This window comes from Ctenopharyngodon idella, chromosome 22 (genome assembly GCF_019924925.1).
Source record: "Ctenopharyngodon idella isolate HZGC_01 chromosome 22, HZGC01, whole genome shotgun sequence".
Lineage (NCBI taxonomy): Eukaryota > Metazoa > Chordata > Actinopteri > Cypriniformes > Xenocyprididae > Ctenopharyngodon > Ctenopharyngodon idella.
In genome coordinates, this window is record NC_067241.1 from 24,360,734 (window position 1) to 24,385,879 (window position 25,146).

General features: G+C 36.6%; 1 long non-coding RNA gene across 1 annotated transcript in view; it reads right to left on the reverse strand.

Annotated features, from left to right (window-relative positions):
- Positions 1–16,928: 16,928 nt before the first annotated feature.
- The window catches only part of LOC127505523 (uncharacterized), a 66,220-nt gene continuing 58,002 nt past the window's right edge, over positions 16,929–25,146 (reverse strand). The window contains exon 4 of the long non-coding RNA XR_007927731.1: positions 16,929–17,913. This is a non-coding gene — a long non-coding RNA (uncharacterized LOC127505523). The remainder of the gene's footprint in view (positions 17,914–25,146) is intronic.

Here is a 25,146-nt window from a genome sequence, read left to right on the forward strand (position 1 = left end):
GTATTTGCCTGAGTTCTCGTTCATCGTTTGTTGTGGTTTCTGATTAATGTTCACCTGTTCTATAGTCATCTGGGCTGTAGTTGTTAGGCAATAGGGCTAATGGAGCTTCATGCTCAACTTCCATAGGAATGAACTGAAAATGCTTGCTCTGCTCCTCGCCAGTGGACACGCACCGTAAGGCTATGTTCACACTGTCAGTCCAAATCTAATTATTTATGTATCCGATTGGAATCTGATCTAAAATTATTGACATCCACATTGTATATCACAACTGTTCAGATCCGATTTGTGTGTCCATGCTGCTCTTTAATTTTCTGGAATATCTGCATTGGTTTCTATGGCAGTTGTGTTGGTAAGTATATGCCAAAAACAACAACAACTGAAGCATGGAGGGATACAGATGTTGTCTTATTTACAACATGACATTGTGTAGCTGCCGTGCTCTTGACTACTGCGCCTTCTGAGGCAGAAACGTAGGAGGCTGGCATGCGTGGCTTTATTCCACGCTGTCATGTCTGCCGGTTTCAAAACAAGTCTCTGTTATATTGTCATTTTCTGCTCGTCCGGCACACCTTGTTTCTGCAGTAACTTTCAGCATTTTCCTTTAACAACGTCTGACGTTTACGTTTTACATTGGATGAGAAATTCACATAAACCACGCGAAATCAGATCAGAGCAGTCAGACTGAAACAGATTTCCAGAAAAGTGACTGAATAGAATTTCAAACCACATATGAATGTAGCTCCAAACAGATTTGTAAAAATCACATTTCATGTGATTTTTGGCCATTCACACTTGCTAAATCTTTAAATCAGATATGTACAAAAATCGGATTTGGACTGACAGTCTGAATGTTGCCTAAGTAGATCTGGGTGTCATCTGCATAGCTGTGATAAGCAATTTGGTTATTTCTCATTATTTGGGTCAGTGGGACCATATACAAGTTGAACAGGAGTGGTGCAAGAATTGAGCCTTGTGGCACTCCGCATGTCATGGATGTCTACTTAGACTTATGGGATACGTTCAAAAACGCATACTCTCTTATTTTGAATAAGTAATTACTTCACAACCACTAAAAAAGTACATTATAGTATGAATGTGTGTAGCATGTAATCTGGACATACTACATGGCCATGTTGCCCTTATCACATGACCTACTAGCGTCAGTTGCGTCGCTTCACTGCCACTGTCACGAATCCTCTCCTGTGGCCTCATTGGATAGTAAAGTGTCCATCGTATGCACGCTTCAGAATCTCGCAGGAGGAAGTAGCTCATCCAGGTACATTTTGCCTACTCTTTTATGAGTACTGTGAATTCTGACATACTTCTTTTGTCACAGACTATTTTTTACCTACTATAGGCCCTATAGTAGGGAAGTATGCAATTTCGGATGCAGCCATTGTCACCTATATTCACATAGGAACCATCTTTTAGTTGAGTTTGGCTGGCCTCCTTTTGCTTCAGAGACTTGTTCTGCTGAGGCCTCTGTTCACCTGAGCTCCAGCTAGACAGTGACATTGAGTGTTCGGCCCTCTGTGAGGCCGCCTTAGTAAACTGTCTCTAAGGATGAGTAGAGCTGGCCTCCTCTCGCTTTTTGAGAGTCGTTCTGCTGAGGCCTCCGCTCACTTGAGCTGCAGCTAGACCGTGACCTCAAGTGTTCGACACTCTGTGAGGCCGCCTTGGTAAACTGTCTTTGATTGGACCCATCTCGGGCCATATTTTTATTTGTCTCAGAGATGCTGACTTGGAGTCCCCAGGGGTTGAACCAGATCCCCCTAGTTTAGTGACAAGGCGAGGGAACTCATTTTTCTCTTTGCCTGTATTCCCTTAGAGGTAATGCCTGTCAGGAACTGGCATTTCCTTTCACTGAGCTCTGCCCTGGGTGGGCACTGTTTACTTGCCCCTCGTAAGGGTTCTTCCTTGCAAAGGGCATGGGCCTAGGTTGTGGCCTTAGGGAATAGTGTCACTGACAGCCCTGTGTTTGACCTGTATGAGGGATTGGTCTCCAACATCTAAGCATGGCGGAGTGGGTACTTGTTCCCCATAGTATCTTCAGATGCAGTGAAAGTTCCCATTCGAAAGGGAAAGTCTCAGGTTATGCATGTAACCATGGTTCCCTGAGAAGGGGAACAAGATACTGTCTCGCTGCCATGCTTTGAGCATACCTGGTAACGTCTCCTTTAGACAAAGATGATGAAGTATGCTGTATCACGGAATCAATTTTGTACATCAATTTATTAGTAAGGACCATTTTAAGTCATTCGAACAACTGCAGAATTTGAGCCACCGAAAAAAATTTTTCAGGTACTTACAAATAATAGACTTACAAAATGATAGGGAGGGGATTGTTACCCCAAACAAAATAGAGAAATTATTGATGAATATTGATAAATATACAAATGGGGAACAGGTAATGGGGAAAATTCCCAGAAAGAAGTGAGGCATTTACCAATTCATAGGAGATCTGCTTCTAAAAAAAAAGAAACTGCTTGTTTTGAAAAAAAGATTGGGGAGTGTGTCAAGGGTTTTGAGATGCTGTACAATTTCTTTCAAGATTTTACCATCAGTTGCCTCAAAATCAGACAGTGACTAATTTCTGAAGTTGTGGTCGAGTCTTTCTGACCTCAACGCAACATGAGGACATGCTGGTTGCCTTTCTGATATTATTGTGCTTCTCAGAAAAAGCAAGCAATCTCATTGCATTTGCTTTCGGAGAGCAATTCAAGAGTGTAGGTGTTGTTTAAGTTGCTGTTATACAGTTTGTAAAGAAGGTCTGTCTAGTTGTGCCTAGTTTCATATTGAAAGCATGAAGGCTGTCTTTATAGATACAAGTTTTATCTTCCACCACATGTGCTTAGCTTTTTTTTTTTTCATACTTTAAACTGCTGTTGTGTTTTTCCAAGGTGCTTTCAACAACCTTTTGTACAACCAGATCCTTTTGTCGTTAGAAACCATTTTTCTAACAACTGTGCTCTAAGTGGTAGACCAATCACAACTGACTGGTGCTGGCTGAGCAATCAGAGCAGACTACACTTTCTGGAAGGCAGGTTTTAAAAAAAAAAATCGAAAACTAAAACAGAGCATTCAGACAGAGGGTGAAATCAGGTGCTGCAACAATATAAAGTTAAAACTACTCTAACAGACCCCCTAAACAAAATTATAAACCCGTAAAATACAAAATATTTTATATATATAAAAAATATAATAATAAAATAAAATATGATCCTGCCAATCTGTCTGTCTATCTGACAATTTAAACTCGAATGAAATTCACTTGGTTAATTGTTCCTCTGTGAAGTAGAGGTTGTGTGAAGGTGAATCATCTCTGTATGGAGGTTCAAGTCTAATTTTGCCTCTTCATCACTGTGGGAAGCTGCTAGTACTGATGAAAGATGAAGATAAAAAGCTGCTATAAAACTACATAAAACTGAAGTTCATATGACAGCTGATTATAGGATGCTTTGAACTACCACCAAAGTTCCTTTAAGGCACATCAGTTCACCTGGCAGCAATATTTATAATGCCCCTGGCAGCTGTTTTCAGCCATGAATTAAACTTGTATCTACTTTGTCTACATAATTGGTGGTCGAAATTACATTTCCAAATTGGGATATATATATATATATATATATCATGGGCATTTCCTCCGAGGAGGCAAGGGAGGCAGTGCCTCCTCAAAAAAAATAGGATGAGAAAATAATCCATATTACATATAAAACAACACAAATATTACAAATTATGACATTAAAAAGAGCGCAAGTCACTCGTATGTCTTAAGGATCACTGCCCAACAGCGACACCCGCAGGTAAAGTTACACAGGAGACATGCCTCCCTTTGCTCTCATAGAAAACAATAGAAAATCATCAGACACCCGGCGTGCGGTGGGTTTTGTGGGGGGTAATTGAGAATGAATAGGGGAAAGTCACGTGAGAGGAGGCAATGTCTCCATTGCGCTATGATTGGATGTAATTGGTTATGATTGGATATGATTGGTTTGTGCGATAAATCCCGCCTCTTGTTGACGTGCACGTTCCGCGCGTCAATTTGACTGAACAAATGATGGCGTCAATGGGAAGACTAATTGAAAAGTAAGTAAACAGATCACCCAGTTAGATATCACTGCTTTTATGTCACGTCAAAATCAAACTTGAAATTAACTGATAGCATGATGACTGCGTTTTTTTTTAGTGCAATCAGCTTGGTGCAAATACATCTTCGTGTCTGTGACAGATGGTGTTTACGGAGCATGACTGATGATCCAAAATAGCCTAAGTTGACAATTAAAAAGAAAAACATCAATACACAAATAAAATATATTGTTTAAATTATTATTGCCTTTAGTTATTATTTTGGAATGAATGTAGAAATGCTTAAAACACTAACTTGATGAGATTGACTTGGTTTTGATAAATAGAACGTTACATTGTTAATGTAAAATTACAAAATAGAATTGTAAAGTTGATGTAAAGTAATGTTCATTTAACAAGGAAGATGTGTCAACGTTAAGAGTAATGCATGAATTTACATTGATTCATAAATAAATACAAAATGTGTTCCTCATTTCAGAACACCACTGCACGCCACAGATTATATATATATATATATATATATATATATATATATATACACACTGTATGATGAAGGGGATAATAAACAAACACAGTCCTTAATCAAAAAGTCTTTGAAAATCTGGTAAGAAATATAATAATAAATGCATCTCTACCACAGTGAAGCATGAGGGAAGAGGTGTCATTGTGTGGGGAGCCTTTTCAGCTGCTGGATTGTTGAGCTACTTCACTGTGAAAAGTCAATTAATGCTTAGTACAGGAAAATATCGCAGAATGGCTTGCTGCCCATAAATGAAAAGGTGTTATCTTAAGAGAAATGATCAGATGAAATTTTTCAACAAGACATAGCTTCTGCCCACACTGGAAAGACAACCAAGAAGTGGCTTGAGAACAAGTCCTTCAGGCTCATGTTTTGGCCTTGGTCAGAGTCCAGATTTGAACCCTATAGTGAATATTTAGTCTCACATTAAACAAACAAACTGGGAGACATTTTTATTTTATTATTTTTTTTATTATTATTATTTTTTTTTTTTTTTGCCCAGTAGTTGATTTAATAAATATGTCTATATTGGCTGAAATTAATTAAGTGAACACTTAAGTTTAATGTGCAATGATCATAATGCAAGGCAAGCACATCGCACAAACTATACACAGTCAAACAAAAAATTATTCAGACACTACATATAATTTTTTATATTTTTTTTTTACTAGTGGGTGCAGGACATATTAACAGTGGAAATATTAACAGCATGATCACTGACCACACCATGAAGACAATAAATGATTATAGATGATGTATATGTGAATTTAAGCAACTTGAAATATATCGATTAATTCGAGTGGAAATGACTCTGGTGCTTACATTTCTATAATCAATTGCTCATTATCCCTTTGGTTGAATGGTTGGTCACATCATAGGTTAGAGAATTTGCACATTTTTTTTCAGTCTAAGATGGTATTATCTATCTTTATGTTTTTGATACAGTTTTATAATCTGATGTACTATAGCATGCAATAACATAGAAAAGTTATTTGTTATTATATAAATTGTATATTTATATATTATATTTAGTATTTGTCCATGAATTTGACCATCACTACTTCTCTCTTAAACCATCAAAGGAGAGCAAGTGTGGATGTCAAGACAAGAGTTTCAGTGAATTACAGTTTGAAATATATGTTCCACAGAAGAAAGTCAGTCAAACGTGTTTGAAACAACATGAAGATGAGTAAATGACAGAATGGGGAGCAAAAATCACTTTTTATACTAGAGAGAGAGGGAAACTGATCTTAAGTCAATGCCACTTTCACTGTAGGTTCTTAGGTAATCGCAATAGTTGTTGACCTGTAGAGATGGTTTTGTGGTTTTGTAATGCATCAGTGATCCACACCAGCTAAGATTCTGTAGCCATGCCTTGTGCTACCAATTTCAGTCTCTCAAATAGTGTGCAATCATCATAGCTTTTAAGGTACTTGTGAAACTCCACACAGAATGACATCTGTAAAATGGAACAACACAATTCCAAGTAAAGTGTGACTTTCAGTTTATTGAAATTAATGTTCCTATGAACTTTCAGTTGGACTATAATGTTACACCAGATATGGCCTTTGATGGTTTTGTCTTGAGAGTGCTGTTTTTTTAAGGTGGCATAAGTCTGATAAGAAAAGAGGCAGAAAAGAGAGTTTGAGAGATGACTGACACAGGAAGGGATGTAGAGTAAGCACTTAAAGATGATTGACACATTTAATTAGGGAAATGACTGTTTCGCACAAAGCACTGAACTAACTACACAGTAAAAATTATATTGGACAGCAAAAAAATGTACTTTATATAGTAAGATATCAATCAAAAGGTTTCATTCAAGTCAAATATATTAATTAAAATGACAATCAATCTGGCTACATTAGGTTACACCCCTTTTAAGGGTCAGATAAGGTAGAAATATGTTCTTAAAGTTGTAGTGCATAATTCCTTGGTCACTAGTGGACATATCGGTACCATATTTAATTCAGTTCAATTCACATTTATTTGTATAGCACTTTTCACAATACATATACTTTCAAAGCAGCTTTTCAGAAAATGCATGGTTCATTCTAAATTACAATTTAGAGTAATCTGTTATCTGTGTGAAAGTATTGTCCATACATCTGAAATGTACAAGATAATGCACAAGATAATACAAATCATGCAGTTAGCTAACATCATGTCCTCATTCAAAATTAGCTATCTGCAGCCATTATAGAATTTATAGCTATGAGCCTATATTTAATATTTAATTTTTTCATTGACATTATCTTTGCCATCATCTAATGCTCACTTAAAGTTAATTACACAAGACAAAAACAGTGTTAAATGTAATTTTTTAGCAAATCTCCAAATGAAAATCCATTTATCATACTGTACATTATAATGTTCTAATGTCTAAATTCACTTGTAACATTAAATTGACTGATTTTAATTTTTTGTGTTTAATTATTTTTATTTAGACAAAATAATATAGCATATTTTATAGATATTATAATATTATCCATTTATCAATTATCAGCCATACCATGAAAATAATGATCAGGTTACTGGCATTAGTCCGAATTTTCATATTTCACATTCATATACATTCATTCATACCATAGACAATTGTTAATGTTTTTTTCCCCAGGTTTTCCCAAACAGTTACGAATTATGCCATAATCGGCCAAACTTCCTTTCCGCCATTTTATTTTTCTTTAAAAACCTACTTCTTCTAACTCCTCCTAGACCGTTTGTCCAATTTTCACCAAATTCGAATCAGATCATCTTCAAACTATGCTGGGAAAAAGTTACTAAAAGCTTCTTGATTGACCAATCTGTTCTCATTTAATGCACTGAGGTATTTGATGTCATGATGCCAAACTGATTCTGAGGCTATAACTCTGCAACGCTTTGGCATATTGACATTAAACATTGTATGTTTGATTGTTACCTCGCACTGGCCACACCACCTCAATTTGGTAACAGCACCACCTATTGGTCAAACGCCATAAGCAATTAAATCATATTACAAGTGATTGAATTTATGATTTTTCAGCCATTTTGTATGGAGCCCGGCACATGACATGAATTAGATTTACTAATTTGTTCCCTCGATTTACTAAATCGGGTGCACGATTTACTATTTTGTTCCCTCGATTTGCTAAATCTTGTGCACGATTTACTATTTCATTCCCTCGATTTGTTAAATCGGGCACACAATTTACTAATTTATTCGCTTGGTTTATAAATTGTGCATATGATTTAGCAAATCGAAGAAACAAATTAGTAAATTGTGCGCACAATTTATAAATCGAGTGAACAAATTACTAGATTGTGCGCACGTTTTAGCCTATTTTTTCCTGCATATCGTGCAGGGCTCCATAATTTTGACTAAAATCAAAATTTTTCTTTAATTACTCGTTGCAGTTGGTCTTATACTCTCAGCCATGCTTGCACAACTCATCATGCCTTTTTTGTGCTTGGCCCCATTAATTGCTGCTTGCAGCTATACTTCATTATTGCTTTCTTTATTAATCTGAGCCTGTTTGAATTATATACTGTTGCAAATGCTTTCTAGAGTGTCTCTGCTTATGATTGCCGCAGGTATTGTCTGCATCTATGTCTCATATGTCTTTTTTTGCATTTAAGATGCAAACTAAACATAAAACAATTCATATAAACCAAACTTTACAATCTGTATTTACATCTCTCCACTCCCTCTGGATTCTTGTCCTTTTGTGCTCGGGCAACTCATCTGTTTTATGTGTCCTTTCACATGAATTGAATCAGTTTATGCTCATAAATGATGCATGACGAAGATAAAGACTGACAGGTGGACTTTTTTTTTTTTTTTTTGTACATGCCTGTCCAGAGGGAAAGGTTTTACGGATGTAGACGGCATTTAGAACATGCAGAGCATAATGTGCCTGACTGAAGGTCAAGCATTGGAGCGCACAATTTTCTGAGAAATCATTAAAATGCAACAAAACTTGCTTTAATCACCAGCACTTGATCAATGGATTTGAAGTGATTTAAGTGATTTGAATAACAAGGGGTTCACCAAAAATTACATGAATTTGACCTTGAAAGTCTAAGAATGAGTTTTGTCTTTGATTGTTTTTTGTTTTTTTTGACATTTAACATTTATAAATTATGGTCAATTTACCTTTAGCAACAAGATAAAACATTTCTATTACAAAATGCTATAATAAAACAATGAAAAATGCTTAAAAATATATTATATTATATTATATTATATTATATTATATTATATTATATTATATTAAGACCACTTGAGTAGACATCACTATAAAAATGACTCTTTTCAAAGAACTACCTTTTTTTCCTCACTTAGTTACCCATTGGTTTGATATTTTGATATTATCGTTTACCATTGGTTGTGGTTTGATATGTGGTTGTAAACATATACATACGAGTAAAAACATATAGCCCTAAGCTATAACCATCATAATGTTAAATTCATTGCTAGAGGCAAATGTCTTGGCTCATTCCAGTGAGATAACCTTCTGCTTTAGATATACATCTCAATCCCTCTCTTCATCTGTCTGTCTCTCTCACCTCCCTGGTTGACACTAAGTCACACAGGCGCTGCCTCTTCCTGTGTTAATGTAGCTGTCTTGTCATCCTCTGGAGGAATAATATGTCACCTCTCATTTACGTCTTGCCACACACACAAATACATGCATGCACACACATGTATCCGTTACCCTGTGCTTGGCAAGAAGCACGTCTTTATTTTCCCCTTGGAAATATGCCATAGTTGCTTTAAAGATTACAAAAGGCACATACAAATTAGCATATTACCTCATACATCCTTTAACAGGTACTGTGGATTTTTATACAGTTACTGTGGAGTTTTTTTTTAATGTAATTTGTAAATGGACTACCTGTTTGTTTGCTTGAAACTTTGAGTACCTTCAGGGCATGGTGCTGATGATAAATACTGAGTTTCACCTGACCAGTAGGTGGCGCTGTGCCAAAACGCTGCAAGTAGCCTCAGGTCGTGCTTGTGACGACATGTACCAAGGTTCATCTCAATACGATAATGAGTTGTGGAGATATTAGACGCACATCCATTTTGATGTGGTCTTCGTCAAATTTGTTCTTGTGTTAATCAAGAACGGTTTGGTTTAACTTTTGCCAGCACTGTCTATGGTGAAAATTAGAGAAACCGTCTAGGATGATTTCGAAAAAGTAGGTTTTCAGGAAAATTCAAAATGGTGGAAAAATGTTCATGATGCAAAACGATGTCGCAGGTTAAGTATATTAGCATAAACGTAAGTGCAGCTTCGGACAGTTGGTGGCACTAGAGTGAATGAGTTAGAGACTTTATATTTGCTGTGGTTAATATTCTGACTGTCCTGCAAGCCACAGACTCAAGAGTGTAGGAGGAGGAAGAAGATAAACTACTTGATAGATGGCATAGAAATATTCTATGCCTGTGTCCCAATTCAGAGGCAGCATCCTTCGAAGGACTCTGACTTCAAAGACCACACCATCAAAGTTCACAAAGGTCAGACCGAGCATTGTTAAATGAGACAGTCTAGCTATGGAGGATTGCTCTTGTCGCCTAGCAACTGTGACAGCTGCCATTGACGAGCGGGAGTAACTTTTGTACTGGACTTTTTTGAAAGTTATATTCAGTTATCTGAAAGCAAAACAGGGTTCACAACTTGTATAAATATGTTCACCTTGCACCATTTATGTACAAAATAAAAAGTATAAACTATATACAATCACATCTTATGTCAACATTTGAACAGCTTTAAAGTTTTACTTTTTTTTTTATTTTTTTTTTTTTATTTTTACATTTGTATCATTACATATTTAAGTAAGTTGAAACCCAATACTTGCATTTAAAAGTGTATTCTGGCAATTTCTTTCACAAAAATCATGTTGTCACTGGCACGCAATGAATTCTGGGGTAAGCTAGGATACGAAGGATTCATCTGTTGTATCCTTCATTGTCCAGGAAACGAAGGACGCATTTCAAGGCTGCATTTGAAGGAGCCTTCAAAATGGGACAGCCTTTGTCACGCCGCTGTTACACAATCTTCCTTTGAATTGGGATGCAGCTTATGTCATGCTCACATGAATGGAGGTTTGAATCCAGCCTGCATGCATCATGTTTCTCTTGATTTTAAGTAAAAGTCTAAATAAATAAATAAATAACTGAAATGTATTAATTTACATGCATATGAAAACAGTAGTGAGGGATTCCTCATTAAAGGGATAGTTCACCCAAAAATGAAAATTTGATGTTTATCTACTTACCCCCAGGGCATCCAAGATGTAGGTGACTTTGTTTCTTCAGTAGAACACAAATTATGATTTTTAACTCCAACCGTTGCAGTCTGTCAGACGTATAATGCATGTCAATGGGAACACCATCTATAAGAGTAAAAAAAAACACGCACAGACAAATCCAAATTAAACCCTGCGGCTCGTGACGACACATTGATGTCCTAAGACCGAACAGTACTTATATCATTTTTCACCTCTAAAACAGCACTATGTCCAACTGCCTTGAGCGCACACATGACATACGGAGCGTGAGGTGTGTACACGCTCTGGCGTAGTTTAACGGATTAGTCCACTTTCAAATAAAATTTTCCTGATAATTTACTCACCCCCATGTCATCTAAGATGTTCATGTCTTTCTTTCTTCGGTCGAAAAGAAATTAAAGTTTTTGATGAAAACATTCCAGGATTATTCTCCTTATAGTGGACTTCAATGGTCTCTTCAAATGGTTGAAGTTCAAAATTACAATTTCAGTGCAGCTTCAAAGGGCTTTAAATGATACCAGACGAGGAATAAGGGTCTTATCTAGCGAAACGATCGGTCATTTTCTAAAAAAATACAAATGTATATGCTTTATAAACACAAATGATCGCCTTGCACATGCTTCCACTTTCCGTATTCTTCAAAAAGCTATCCCTATTCTACTTACGGAAAAACGGAACTGGCGCCGCGTTCGTTCCATAAGTTGAATAAGGCTGTGCGTGCGCTCAAGGCAGTTGGACATAGTGGTGTATTAGGGGTAAAAATGATATATAAATACTGTTCGGTTTCTCGCACAAACCGATCGTTTCGTGTCTTAGGACATCAATATGTCATCACGAGTCGCAGGGTTTAATATGGATTTGTCTGTGCATGTTTTTTTTTACTCTTATAGATGGTGTTCCCATTGACATGCATTATACGAGTGACAGACTGCAACGGTTGGAGTTAAAAATCATCATTTGTGTTCTACTGAAGAAACAAAGTCACCTACATCTTGGATGCCCTGGGGGTAAGCAGATAAACATCAAATTTTCATTTTTGGGTGAACTATCCCTTTAAGCTTTGCAATCAAGGTTATAATATTTCCAAAAATGTGCATTCATCTTCAGCTCATCATAACTTCATTCCTGAAGAGCCATTGTGGGTGTTAATTTCCATAATGAGCATGAGAATTCAAAACTGAGAATTCATAAATACAGAAAAAAAAATGTCAGCCTAAGAGGCTTCATTATCTAAATCCCCATGGCAAACATCTAATAGCCCTTTACTTCTCCTTGGTGGCATTTCTTGTGCTTCCTGTCCTTCTGGTAGATATTAATGCATCGAATTAGGAAGGGATTATGGGAAACGGCCATTGTTTAATCTTGTAATGCCTCTCCAGAATTTTTGCTGAACAACAGTGAAGAATTTTGTTGACAGAACAGAAGCAGCTTTCACAAGAATTCTTTTGAAATTTTTCAAAATAAATATAAAATATTTAAGCTCTCAGCTGAAAATCTATAATTGATCGTACGGGGAATTTGGAGTGTTTATATCCATTTCTTGAGTCTTTTTAAATTGAATTTCCTAGCATGCCCTTAGGGTTTATCTGTGTTTGCTTTGGTTATTGTTTGGATTTTGTTCATGTTTTAGTTCAATTTCATTGGTTTTCATTTGTTTCTAAGGTGTTTTTATTGTTTGATTAGTGTTTGCACCTGTGATTCATTTCAGTCATTGGTTTGGTCTGTGTATTTAAGTTCTGTGTTTTCCTCAGTTCATTGTCTGCATCAGATATTGTTGGGTGAAGGTTTTGTTCATGTTTTGCCAGGTTTAGTCTCTTGAGTATCTTGTTATTTTTGAGTTTTTTGTTTTATTAAAAGAATTGCTGTGCCTAGATCCAGACTTTTCTCATCATTATCTGCAGCCGACGCTGACAGCCCTGGCTCCAATACAGTTCCCTAAAAAATAGAAATTCAACAGCAGGACCATGTGTTTCATTAAAAATTCATAAAAAGCTGAGTTACAGTGATTTTACATCTGGTAAGGGAAGTTCTTAGGCATGATGCAAGTAAAGAGTTAAATTTATTATTAATAGTTACAATAATAAATGATTTTTCCTCACTCCTTACTGTATGCTGTTTACAGTTGCTAAGCAATGTAGCCCCTTAGCGCATTAATACAGAATGAGTGCTCACAGCACTGTTTACTTGGTGAACAAATCTTATAAGAGAACAAATTATGAAGTGAACATCCATATAGATCTTTAGACACATTTTAATTGGGTATACAGGGTTTTTCCTGGGTCAAATGGTCTTCGGAGGTGGTGGCGAACATGGTCATCCGCACACACAGTACAAAGTACCCTACCCATGTGAACCGCAAGCCCAGTACTGGCAATACATCCAAAATAAATGCAAAGAAACAGATTGTAATATTAATTTATTTGTGAATAAAAAAAAAGTCCTTGTCAGGACAGATCATAAAACAAATAAATGCAAAAGTCACTTAGAGACTAATTTGAAAAGTGAACAACAATTACATTACAGTAACAGTACAGTGTTACATACAGTAATACATTGCACAATACATAGAAAAAGTGGCAGGTCTATTATTTTGCATTTACACTCTAAGACTTAATGCACTGATCATTTGACAGTGTATCAGATTGTTTGTTCCATCCATTGCTATGGTTATCACTGTCAATCACATTCAATTGTGCATTTAAAAACAGTTGTCAATCTAGAAACTTTGTAATGTGCAGTTAGCAGCATGAAAAATATATATTATATATAAAAAACGAGCAAAGATCGCTGCTATTATAATCACGAAAGCTGTCAAAACGCGAGGTATACAAAACTGCACTTTTGCGAAAACTCCTGTGTTGCATCCAAAATTGCGTACTCTCTGAATAGGTACTACATTTGAATTTAAATTTACTTTTGCGACCATTAAAAAAGTATATTCAATTTAGTATGAATATGGGTAGTATGAATGCGGTTTGGACGTACTACATCCGCCATGTTGTTACTGTCATGTATAGGCCCAAGTATAGGCCCTATATACACCTGGTATTAAGATGTGTTTTGGTCGATCGGATCACAAGTAGACGAGGCATACCCATTTACACCTGGTGTTTTAATCCATCTTCTTTATCCACTTTCAATCACCTCTGTCCTGATTTCTTCAAGGGAAGGGTCTATGGGAGGGTAAATGTATGTTTTTTTTTTTTTTTCCCCAAATCTTTCGATCTAATAGACAAAATAAGCTTGCGCAATTTATGAACATGCACGGAGAAGACGAGAAAACATATGGAGAACAGCAGCTTTCGCTTCTGCTCTAACAGCCACAAGAACACGCCAAACGCAGGGAGTTCATGTTATAAATCAGGAATGGTGAGAGAACATTGTGTTTGGTACATTTTTCTCCTTCAAACCAAACTTGGGTCTTAGGCTGACAAAGTTTAAATCCCACCTGGCGAGTGCACTTCCCATTATGTTTAAGCATTAGGTCAGTAGGCAGAGAGTAGGTGGTCTTTTGCAGCTGTTTGCATTTTTAACTACCTCTGGAAGTGGTCAAAAGTGGACAAGCTCAAAATGTTTTAGACCCCATTTATACTCATTTTTAGCGTCATCCATTTGTGATCCGGTCGGCCAAAATGCATCTTAATACCAGGTGTAAACAGGGCCAAAGTGTCCATCGAATGTGCATCAAAGTAGTAGGTCATCTGGGGACTTTTCTCCTACTGTTTTTCGAATACTATGTATTCGGACATACTACTCTGTTGGCGTACTGTTTTTCACATACTATATATTAGGGAAATATTTCATTTTGGACGCAGCAGTGTTGTAATCAATAAAGCAGCTTATGCTGTGCAATGAAACTCTTATTGACATTGTGTTTATACTTGGTTATAATGAAAGGATTCACGAGCATGCAGAACTCGCAATGAACAAAAATTGTCGTTTTGAGTGGTGTTGAGCTGAATCTGACTAATTTAAAACATCTGATTGGTCATTGCATTCATACACTCAACAGATATGTCTGTGATTGGCTACAAAGCTCAACGCTGCAAAAACACATAAATAGAAACCTTTGACACTCTTCACAGAGCGCTTTAACACTCAAACACTTTAAACACTCATGGGAGCATTTTAAAGCTGCAAAATGCAGACTTGTGAGAACTGAACTGTTAGAAATCCCAGAAGATGCTGCGGGCGGATGACGTACGGAAACCTGTAAGCTTTAAACTTCTTGTTCTCACATAAGAGATTCCCGCTGCAAGCTCGCAAATATGTGATGGCTCAGTGAAAATAAGCATTTGTTGTTTTGTTTAGATTCATTTTAAAGTGATAAAGACCTGAAGAAAGCCTGCAATATTTTTATTGGCATATTAAACAGAATCTTACAAAGCATAAATAACATTAAACATGCATACTAATTTTCACAAATACACGTGGTAAAATAAGACAATATAAAATACTATGAAAATAATGTTATAAATAATAAAATGAAATAAAAGTTTTAATAGGTTGTGACATTTGTTTGTGATGTTATGTTGCATTTATTGTGCATTGGATGCTACTTATAATATGCTGGGACAGTCAGTTGAGCACAAAGATCACAGCACATCTCAATTCTCACACAGATGCGTTCTATGTCCTTGTATCCTTCAGAGATTGTTCTTTCAAGGTAGCCTGGCAAGTCTCCGTGAGAAGACATTCTTGGAATTCAGAAACAGCCACTGACTTGTCACCACTGGCATATCAACAAAAGGAGCTAAAAGAGTCACTGAATGAATACATCAGTCAATGAAACAAATTGAATCACTGAATAAATCTTCTTACATCTGTGAACAACTAGTGTGAGGCTGCATCCAAAATCACATGCTTACCTACTATATAGCAGGTGAAAAACAGAACATGAAAAGAGTAGTATATCTGAATTCACAGTATTCATACATAAGCAGGAAAAAAGTACCCAGATGACTTACTATTTCCGGCGAGATTTTGAAGTGCACATCTGATGAACACTACTATCCCATGAGGCCACTTATGAAATGACGCAGCTGATGTTGGTAGGTCACATGACAACATGACAAATGTAGTACGTCTGGATTACATTCATAATACATACCTCATACTATATATGACATCCTTTTTTAATGGACGTAGAGTAATTAAATCTTAATTATTTAGAGAGTATGCGATTTCGGATGCAGCATATGTGTTTACTAAAGAATCAGTTGAGTGAATGATTCAGAGTCATTCAAGACCGAAACTAGATTCTTTCACTGTTTTGTTCAGATTAATTTACTGATACAGTGACTCCTTTGACGCATTCAAAACACAAATATACACTCATTTGTTGCTACCTGCTGGCACAAGGATGTAAAAGACACTGAACGAATCAGTGAACAAACCTAAAGGAATCTTTTTTTGTGAACGGATTCAAAATATTCATCTATAAATTAAGTTCCCCTGCAGTCAATACTTTTATCCCTTAAAACTCGTCTTTTATCACCAAAATTACATATTTAAATGTTTTTTCCTTTGGGAAAAAAAAAAAAAAAAAAAATGTTCATGTCTTAAAATAGCTTGAATGTAACTCTACACCCTTGCCTCATTTCATATACGTGGATCAATGAATATGCAAATTAGCCCCACCTCCACTCACTCATGCCAGCTCAGAGATCCACTCGGTCAACTTACTGCACAATGGTATCGCTCTTTACAACATCGGACACATAACGGTAATTAAAATGATTAGCCTTTTGCTTGACTGTTATCAGCTATAATAATGTGTTGCTAATGTTACACAAACCATGTTCCCGTTCGCCATCTCAGAATCAGACAGGTGCCTTCTAACAATTAGTATCTTTACAAACGCTTTGAACAACTATAGCATTTAGTTCATCATAACATGGTAATATACATTACACACCCGCTAAATTGCTAAATTTTTCATATCAACAGAAAAATATACCAGGATAACCTGGCTTCTCTCAAACCTCCTCTGCTAGTTCGCTGTTAATTATATGCTGACGTGATTAGTTACAAGGTAGTTTGTGATGTCACAGACACCAGTGATCTCAAAACGTGTTTTTTTTTTTTTCCACTGCAGTTTTAAGGAGAAAATATTCAGCAATGATGTTGACATATGAATTTGCACATGGTTTGTCTTAAAGCATATTAAAAACACCACATAGACATATGAACATTGTTTAAAGTTTAAAAATATGCAGCCACCTTTGTCAAAGACTGCCAATCAAACTCTCCCACAGGTACCAAAATTCGAACATGCCTGAATTCTGCTTTTCACAGCATTTGAACTTAATTATCCATCTGTGCTGATTATGCTGAACAGGCCGCTTAGATGACAGTCGTCCAGACTGCAATCTCAGGTTCTCTTGATTTTATTCAGCTTCGATATGACTCCTAATCACTATGATCCGTGCCATGAAATTAGGATTCTTGACACAAAGACACAGCCGGGCCATGGAACAGAGCTGAATGTTAATGCTCAAGAAGTGACTAGCCATGACTCAGAGATATAGACATAAATGGTAGCTATCTCCTTCACAACAATACAGGTAGAAAGAGACAATGATTGCTCTGAAGATGAAGTGATAATACCGTTTGGTAATCTTAAAACCAGCACGGATCGGGGGAATAGATTTGAGGCTGTAAAAGACTTTCGATTGACCGGTGGGATAAGATTGCCTTCAGGGAGTGAAGTGAGGGGCAGAGGCCACTGAGCAAAGGGATTTAATGACTGACCTGAGCCTCCTCTTTCTTTCTGCCTATCTGTTCTTCTTTTTAACAGCTATCTGTCTTGTCCTTGAATCTGACGGTTTGGTCAGAGGGATTTACCAACCGATAGCTGTCAGTGAAGGAGGGACGTCTTCAGAATAGAAAGCCTGTGCCTCAGGGAGACGTACGACATTGTGGCCATGACCCTCTTTCCAGGAGCAAATTTAAGTGCTGCATGCAAACCAGCGGCCTTGTGACGTCCTGCACATCCACTTTCCCAGGAGACTTGAGGAATCCACATGCTACTGGGCAGAAATGACATGAACACAAGTTCAGTTCTATGCACTGAATTATAAAACAGATACTCAAAATTTGGATTGGATGAGCCACATTCACAGATGAGGTTTTGTCAAAAATGCAAGAATGACTTAAAAAAACAACTAAAAAAAAAAAAAAAAAAAAAAAAGAATTCATTAGTAAGAACGGGCTGAAAATTATAAACCAATCAGAATGTTTCGCTATGTATTCCATAATTTTTGAAAGTGTTTATGAATGGTTTATTGTCTTGGATTTACCTGCATAATTACTGCATAATAATCAGTTTAATTTCCAGTTATTATTGCAAATTTTCTTTGTAAAGAAAACGTAACATAAATAATATTAAATTATATATTTTAAATATTTTACAATATATATTAAAATATTTATAAATAATAACATGTAAAAATATACTTTTAAAGTTATTGTCAGAGTTATGTTCAGTTTGTTTTAGTTTTCATGAACATTCAGTTTGTTTTCATTAGTCACATGTCTTCCTTTGTTTTCCCACCACCTTTTAGTTGTCATGGTAGTTCATTTGATCAACACAGGTGTTCATTATTATTTCCCTTGTTTACCATGCATTTAAGTTGCTGCCTTTGCACTCTTTGGTTTTCTGGTATTGCTCGTGTTAAGACACACTGTTAAACCTTTGGTGTAAACCTTGTTTGATTTTGTATTGATCTTCGTCTTCATTGGAGCAACCTGTGACAGAATCCCAGACCACTCAAAATGAGAAGACAGCTAGACATTGCATCTATTAACGCGGCCCCGGTGAGGGGCAATACAATTTTGGAAGGAGCTACAGTTTTTGTGTTTCAGAGCGGCAGAGACTTGGAGCTGTATGTGGAGGAGTTCCTTAACATCTGCCATCATGCCACCTGTGATGACGTCTGTTTGATGGAAGGATTTTGGTGTGGTCTGGAAGAAGATCTCCGCTTCGTCATGCCCCACGGCAATCCCTACTGGACACTCGTGAGCTACATCAACTTCACGCTGTGGAAGAACGTATCCATGTTCACAGTGGATGAAGCGGAAGAGCCAGATACCCTCGACCATGAAGCTGCACCAGGCTCCCTTGTCCCGTCGGCTCCCCCTTGGTCAGACAGCCCTTCTCCAGCTCCTCACCCACCTCCAAAGATCTTGTATTGACAATGCAAGAGGTGAGCACTCTGTAAAGTCTACTCCAGCACATCCCAAAGACTTTCAATGAATTTAAGGTCTGGACTCAGAGGTGCCAATTCATGTGTGAAAATGATTCTTCATGCTCCCTCCTAACAATTCTTTCACAATTTGAGCCTGATGAATCTTGGCTTTGTCATCTTGGAATATGGCTATGATGTGTCTTCCTACATGGTTGTTTAAGAAATCTACACACTCCATCAATTAGGGTTAAAAGAACTGTTGCCAAACATATAACATGCTAGAAACATAATAATCACTGCAATTAAGCATATTATATATATATATATATATATAATTTTTTTTTTTTTTTTTTTTGTTACGGGGCCAGTGAAAACTACTGTTCTAGTGACAGAAAGAATACTCTTTCTTCTGTGTGAAAACACAAAATATGATGTTTTGCAGAATATCCAGAGGGAACAGGGCTCTCAAGCTCCAAAAAGAGAGAGAGAGAGAGAGAAAGGACAAATAAAAGTCTTTTGATGTAATACAAAATTTTGTGAGAGGAACAGACCAAAATTGAAGTCATTATTTGCTGAAAATATTACACTTCATCATAGCTCTCAAATCTCATTTAAAGCAAATATGGTATGTCAAGCGTTGCAGCAGTTTTGATGCCAGTGATGTAACCAGTGAGAACCGACAGTATCTTAACAAGCATTTAAAACATATTTCAAATAAATGCAAATGAGGTTTGAGAACTATATGCAGTCTATGCAGATCAACAAATACTCATTGTGCATGTATATACTCTCTGCTAGAGTTCAGACCTTTCTTTGTTATTCAAATGTTTTACTGAATATTTTTGCATTGATTCCACAGAAAAGTCTGGAGTCTGTATTTTGTTCTATTTATTTTCTTAGTTAGACTTACGACATCTGTCTACCCCAACTTTCCATTTCACATTCATTTGTTCACCCACATTCTTATCTGCTGATAAATCTTCTCATGCTGCGCGGTCCCATTCATCCATTTGATTCAATCATTCATTGAATTTATGGATGGAATGAATCTGAGGATCTGATACAAAGCGTCTATTCATTGCACACCTGCCTGATGGCACAAAATTGCATGTGGTTCTAGTAAAATGCTCAAGCTTTTGAGAACATGCACAGCCATATTGATTTCATCAGTTCAATAGAAAGAGGAAGCAAGGGAAGGTGGGGTATTATTAAGCCCAAAGATGATAAATCCTATCAGCTTGTGCCCCATCACCTGTGGAAAACACAAATATGAAAATATAATGGGAGGTGAAGGAACCTTTTCTTTTTAGTCAAAGCCAATATGATGATGCGATAACCGTTTGTGTAATTAGAGCCTAAATATGGGCAGAGGCGAAAACTAGCACAAGAGAGAGAGAGAGAGAGAAGAAAGGAGGAGAGGTTGAACAGAAGGGAGAATGGGTAATGACAGTCTCCAGGGTCACAACGGGAGGAACGGAAAGAAAAAAGGTGACACTTTTATTGTGTGCAAAGTCCCTGAGTGCATACTAATGTAAGCCTGCTGTAATCCCAGTCATTCCTATGGAGACCAGCTTTTCAGAAGCCTAAGTAGTCAAGCTACTAACAAAAAGTAGCTAAAAATTAAAGAAGAAATATTTATCTGGCATAAATTATTGAACATGCCATTTAGAGGGACAGAATTATAGGGATAGTTCACCAAAACATGAAAATTATGTCATTGTTTACTCACACTAATGTCATTCCAGAACCTGCATGCTGTTTTTTTTTTTTTTCTCTTTGTAGAATAAAAAGAGAGAAGTTTTGAAGACTCTTCAGAGACATTTTTAATACTATGAGCAAAAAGGATGAAAATGCACTAATGAAGTGCCAAAAAAGCAGATCATAAAACTACATTCCCAGTTTTACGATAGCTTTGTGTGATCGACAAACCATTATTTACATTATTTCATGCAAATCATTATGCAGCTGTCAAATCAGATATGGTGCATAGGGAGCAGGTTGGACATCAATAACATCAAATGCCATGGGATCTCATGTTTCATGACCAAATGTGACCCTGGACCACAAAACCAGTCATAAGTGTCAATTTTTACATATATAAGATTTATTTATGAAAGCTGAATAAATAAGCTTTCCACTGATGTATGGTTTATTAGGATAGGACAATATTTGGCAGAGATACAACTATTTGAATATCTGGAATCTGAGGGTGCAAAAAAAAAAAAATTATATATATATATAGAGAGAGAGAGAGAGAGAGAGAGAGAAAATCACCTTTAAAGTTGTCCAAATGAAGTCCCCAGCAATGCATATCCACTCACAAAAATACATTTTTGATATATTTACGGTAGGAAATGTACAAAATATCTTCATGGAACATGATCTTTACTTAATATCCTATTAATTTTTGGAATAAAAGAAAAAGAGATAATTTTGACCCATAAAATGTATTGTTGGCTATTGCTACAAATATACCCGTGCGACTTATGACTGGTTTTGTGGTCCAGGGTCACAAATATCATTATGTCAAACCTGCAGGCTTGAAACAATGTGAGGGTTAATAAATAATGACAAAATTTCATTGCTGAGTGGAGTAGCCCATTAAACATAAATCTGACTAGTACAACAGGAACTAATTATTTTATATAATTGCATGAAAAATATATTGAAGAACAGCATTTAACTAAACATTCCCAAACTTCCCAAAGAAACATATGAAATAATTTTAAAAGAGCCTCATTTCAAAGCTGTGCAAAATATAATGTGACACAAAACAAGAAAAACACAAGAAGTTGGTTACTGTAAAAACTACACTATTTTGAAAACTGGTGACACTGATGAAGACCCTATATATACTACAGTGCTCAGCGCAAATGAGTACACCCCCTTTGAAAAGTAACATTTTAAACAATATCTCAATGAACGCAAAAACTATTTCCAAAATGTTTTTATATAACATCTGTTTAATTTATAACACGAAAGTAAGGTTAGAGAACAAAATTTTCAGTTTTACTCAAATTAGGGTGATGCAAAAATGAGTTTTCCCCACTGAAAGTCTCTGGAGCAAAGCTAAATTTTAGACTACAAATTTAACAAGAATTCAACCACAGGTGAGTTTAATTATTCATTACACAGGTGTCCAGCAGACAGTTGACTATAACAGGGTGTTAAAACCCCTTCCCATTTCATGTTGTCAGCAATGGCACCACATGGAAGAGAAATGCCACAAGACCTGAGAAAGAAAATAATTTCTTTACACCAGAAAGGTGAAGGCTACAAGAAGATCAGCAAAGCTTTACTTATCAGTCAGAATACTGTAACAAAAGTGGTACAAAAATTTAAAAAAGATGGAACTGCAACCATCTCACAGAGACGTCCAGGTCGTCCAGAGAAGTTAACACCTCGACAGGAGCGTCTTCTGATGAGAAGGGGTGAAGAAAATCGGCATGTAAGTTCACAAGTTCACTGCAGTTATCTAAAGAAGTAGAAAGCCAAACTGGGGTGACTATTTCCTGTGACACAATATGGCGTACACTGCAGACGAATGGCGTGCATGTGCTGGCCACAAAAGAAGCCTTTCCTAAATCCCAGGCACAAAAAAGCCCGCCTAGAGTTTGCCAGGGCCCATGCAGACAAAGATGAAGACTACTGGGACTCTATACTCTGGAGTGATGAGACCAAGATAAATGTTTTTGGAAGTGATGGCTTCAAAACTGTATGGTGTCACAAAGGTGAGGAATACAAAGAAAAATGCATGATGCCTACAGTAAAACATGTTGGTGGCAGTGTCCTTATGTGGGGCTGCATGAGTGCTGCTGGTGTCGGGGAGCTGCATTTCATTGATGGCATCATGAATTCACAGATGTACTGCTCTATACTGAAAGAGAAGATGCTACCATCACTCCGTGCCCTTGGTCGTTGTGCACTTTTCCAACATGGCAAAGATCCTAAACACACATCTAAGACCACTGTTGGATTTCTGAAGAAGAACAGGGTGAAAGGGATTCAGTGGCTCCTGATCTGAACCCAGTCGAACACCTATGGGGAATTCTGAAGAGACAAGTTGAGCATCACTCTCCATCCAGCATCCAGTCTCTATAAGAGGTCATTCTTGAAGAATGGAAAAAGATAGATGTTGCAAAATGTCGCCAACTTGTTCATTCCATGCCTAGAAGACTTGGTGCTGTCACTGAAAATCATGGAGGCCATACAAAGTACTAGATGTAGTAGTTTCTGTTGTGGGGTGTACTCATTTTTGCATCACCCTAATTTGAGTAAAACTGAAAAATGTGTAATCTAAGTTATATTATTAACCTTACTTTCATGTTATAAGTTAAACAGATGTTATATTAAACTTAGTCTTGTCAACATTTTGGAAATTGTTTTTGTGTTCATTGAGATATTGCTTAAAATGTTAATTTTCAAAGGGGGTGTACTCATTTATGCTGAGCACTGTGTTTTTGGTGACGACAAAACAGTGTTAATCAAATGAAATCTTAAAACTTTAATCGTTCATCAAAATTTAACCACTCTTTTAAATGTCTTCACATAAAAATATAAACAAAACATTGCTTTTTTTTAAAATCAAATAAATCGCTGCAAAAGAGATTTACTGTCTAAACTGTTGTAAGGCCATGAAGGGATGTCGTGAAGACATTTGAATTTCTGTGTGTACATGATATGATGATATTTATCAAATTAAGTGAAATGCTCATGAAGTGACTTGACTTGAAAATGTATCAGTTTAAGTGAAAAGCACTGAATGGAGTATTTAAACTCTTGACATCTGGCAACCCCAAACATAAAAGCTTTTGGAGGCTTGTTACTGATGCAAAAAAAAGAAAATGTCAAAAAAAAAAAAAAGGTTTTCATGATAAACAACCAGCAGGCCAATATCACAGACAATTATGCTTAATTAATCAAGAGAAGCAGAAATTGTGATCACGTTCAATTGAGCAGCCCTAATCCCAGTGGGTAGAGATCTAGGATTTTAACCAAAAAGTTTGCAGGATTAGCCCCTATAGGGTGATCCTTCAGTTATCACTATTGTGCTCTTGAGTGAGGCACTTAACACCAGCTCTAGAGAGACTGTCCCTGTAACTTAACATCCCAGGGGTGACACTGCAAAAGCTGCAGAAACAAATCAAATAAAGATTCTGCTCTCTCCTTCTGGCTGTACTGTCCTCGGTCAAAACAACAACACATCACAACTGTCCATGATCTGCAGGATAAAAGTCATTATTCTGGCATATATGAAGACAAGAGCTTAAATGCTTCACATGATTTACCCAAGTCGGACACATCAATATTCTTCTTGGCCTGGGAGCAACATTCCTATAAATAAGAGATTATATAGTTAAAGAAATCAAAATTACATCAAAATTTGTGTTTTGTGGCTTTTGATCCATGTCTGTTAGCTCTGAGGCAATCTACACTATCGTTCAAATGTTTGGGGTCAGTAAGATTTTTTAATGTCTTTGAATGAAGTCTCCTATGCTCACCACCACTGCATTTATTTGAAATCATTACAATTTTAAGAGCTGTTTTAATATATTTTAAGATGTATTTTTTTCCTGTGATGGCAAAGCTGAATTTTCAGCATCATTACTCCAGTCTTCAATGTCACATGATCCTTCAGAAATCAATAATATGCTGATTTGCGTCTCTCTCCAGAATAAATTCTTACTATTATCAGTGTTGAAAACAGTTTTGCTGCTTAAAGACCCCCAGTGGTGAAAATCAAGTTTTTAATGTTGTTTATACTGTATGCCTATGTGGTGTTTTTAATATGCTTTAAGACAAACCATGTGCAAATTCATATGTCAGCACCATTGCTGAGTATTTTCTCTTTAAAACTGCAGTAAAGAAGAAAAAAAAAAAAAAAAAACTATGGTTTGAAATCACTGGTGTCTGTGACACCACAAACTACCTTGTAACCAATCACGTCAACGTGCCGGCAGGCTTTAGCATATTATTAACAGCGAACTAGCAGGGGGAGTCTCGAGAGAAGCCAGGTTATCCCGCTATATTTTTCTGTTGATATTAAAAATTGTGTAGATTTAGCAATATAGT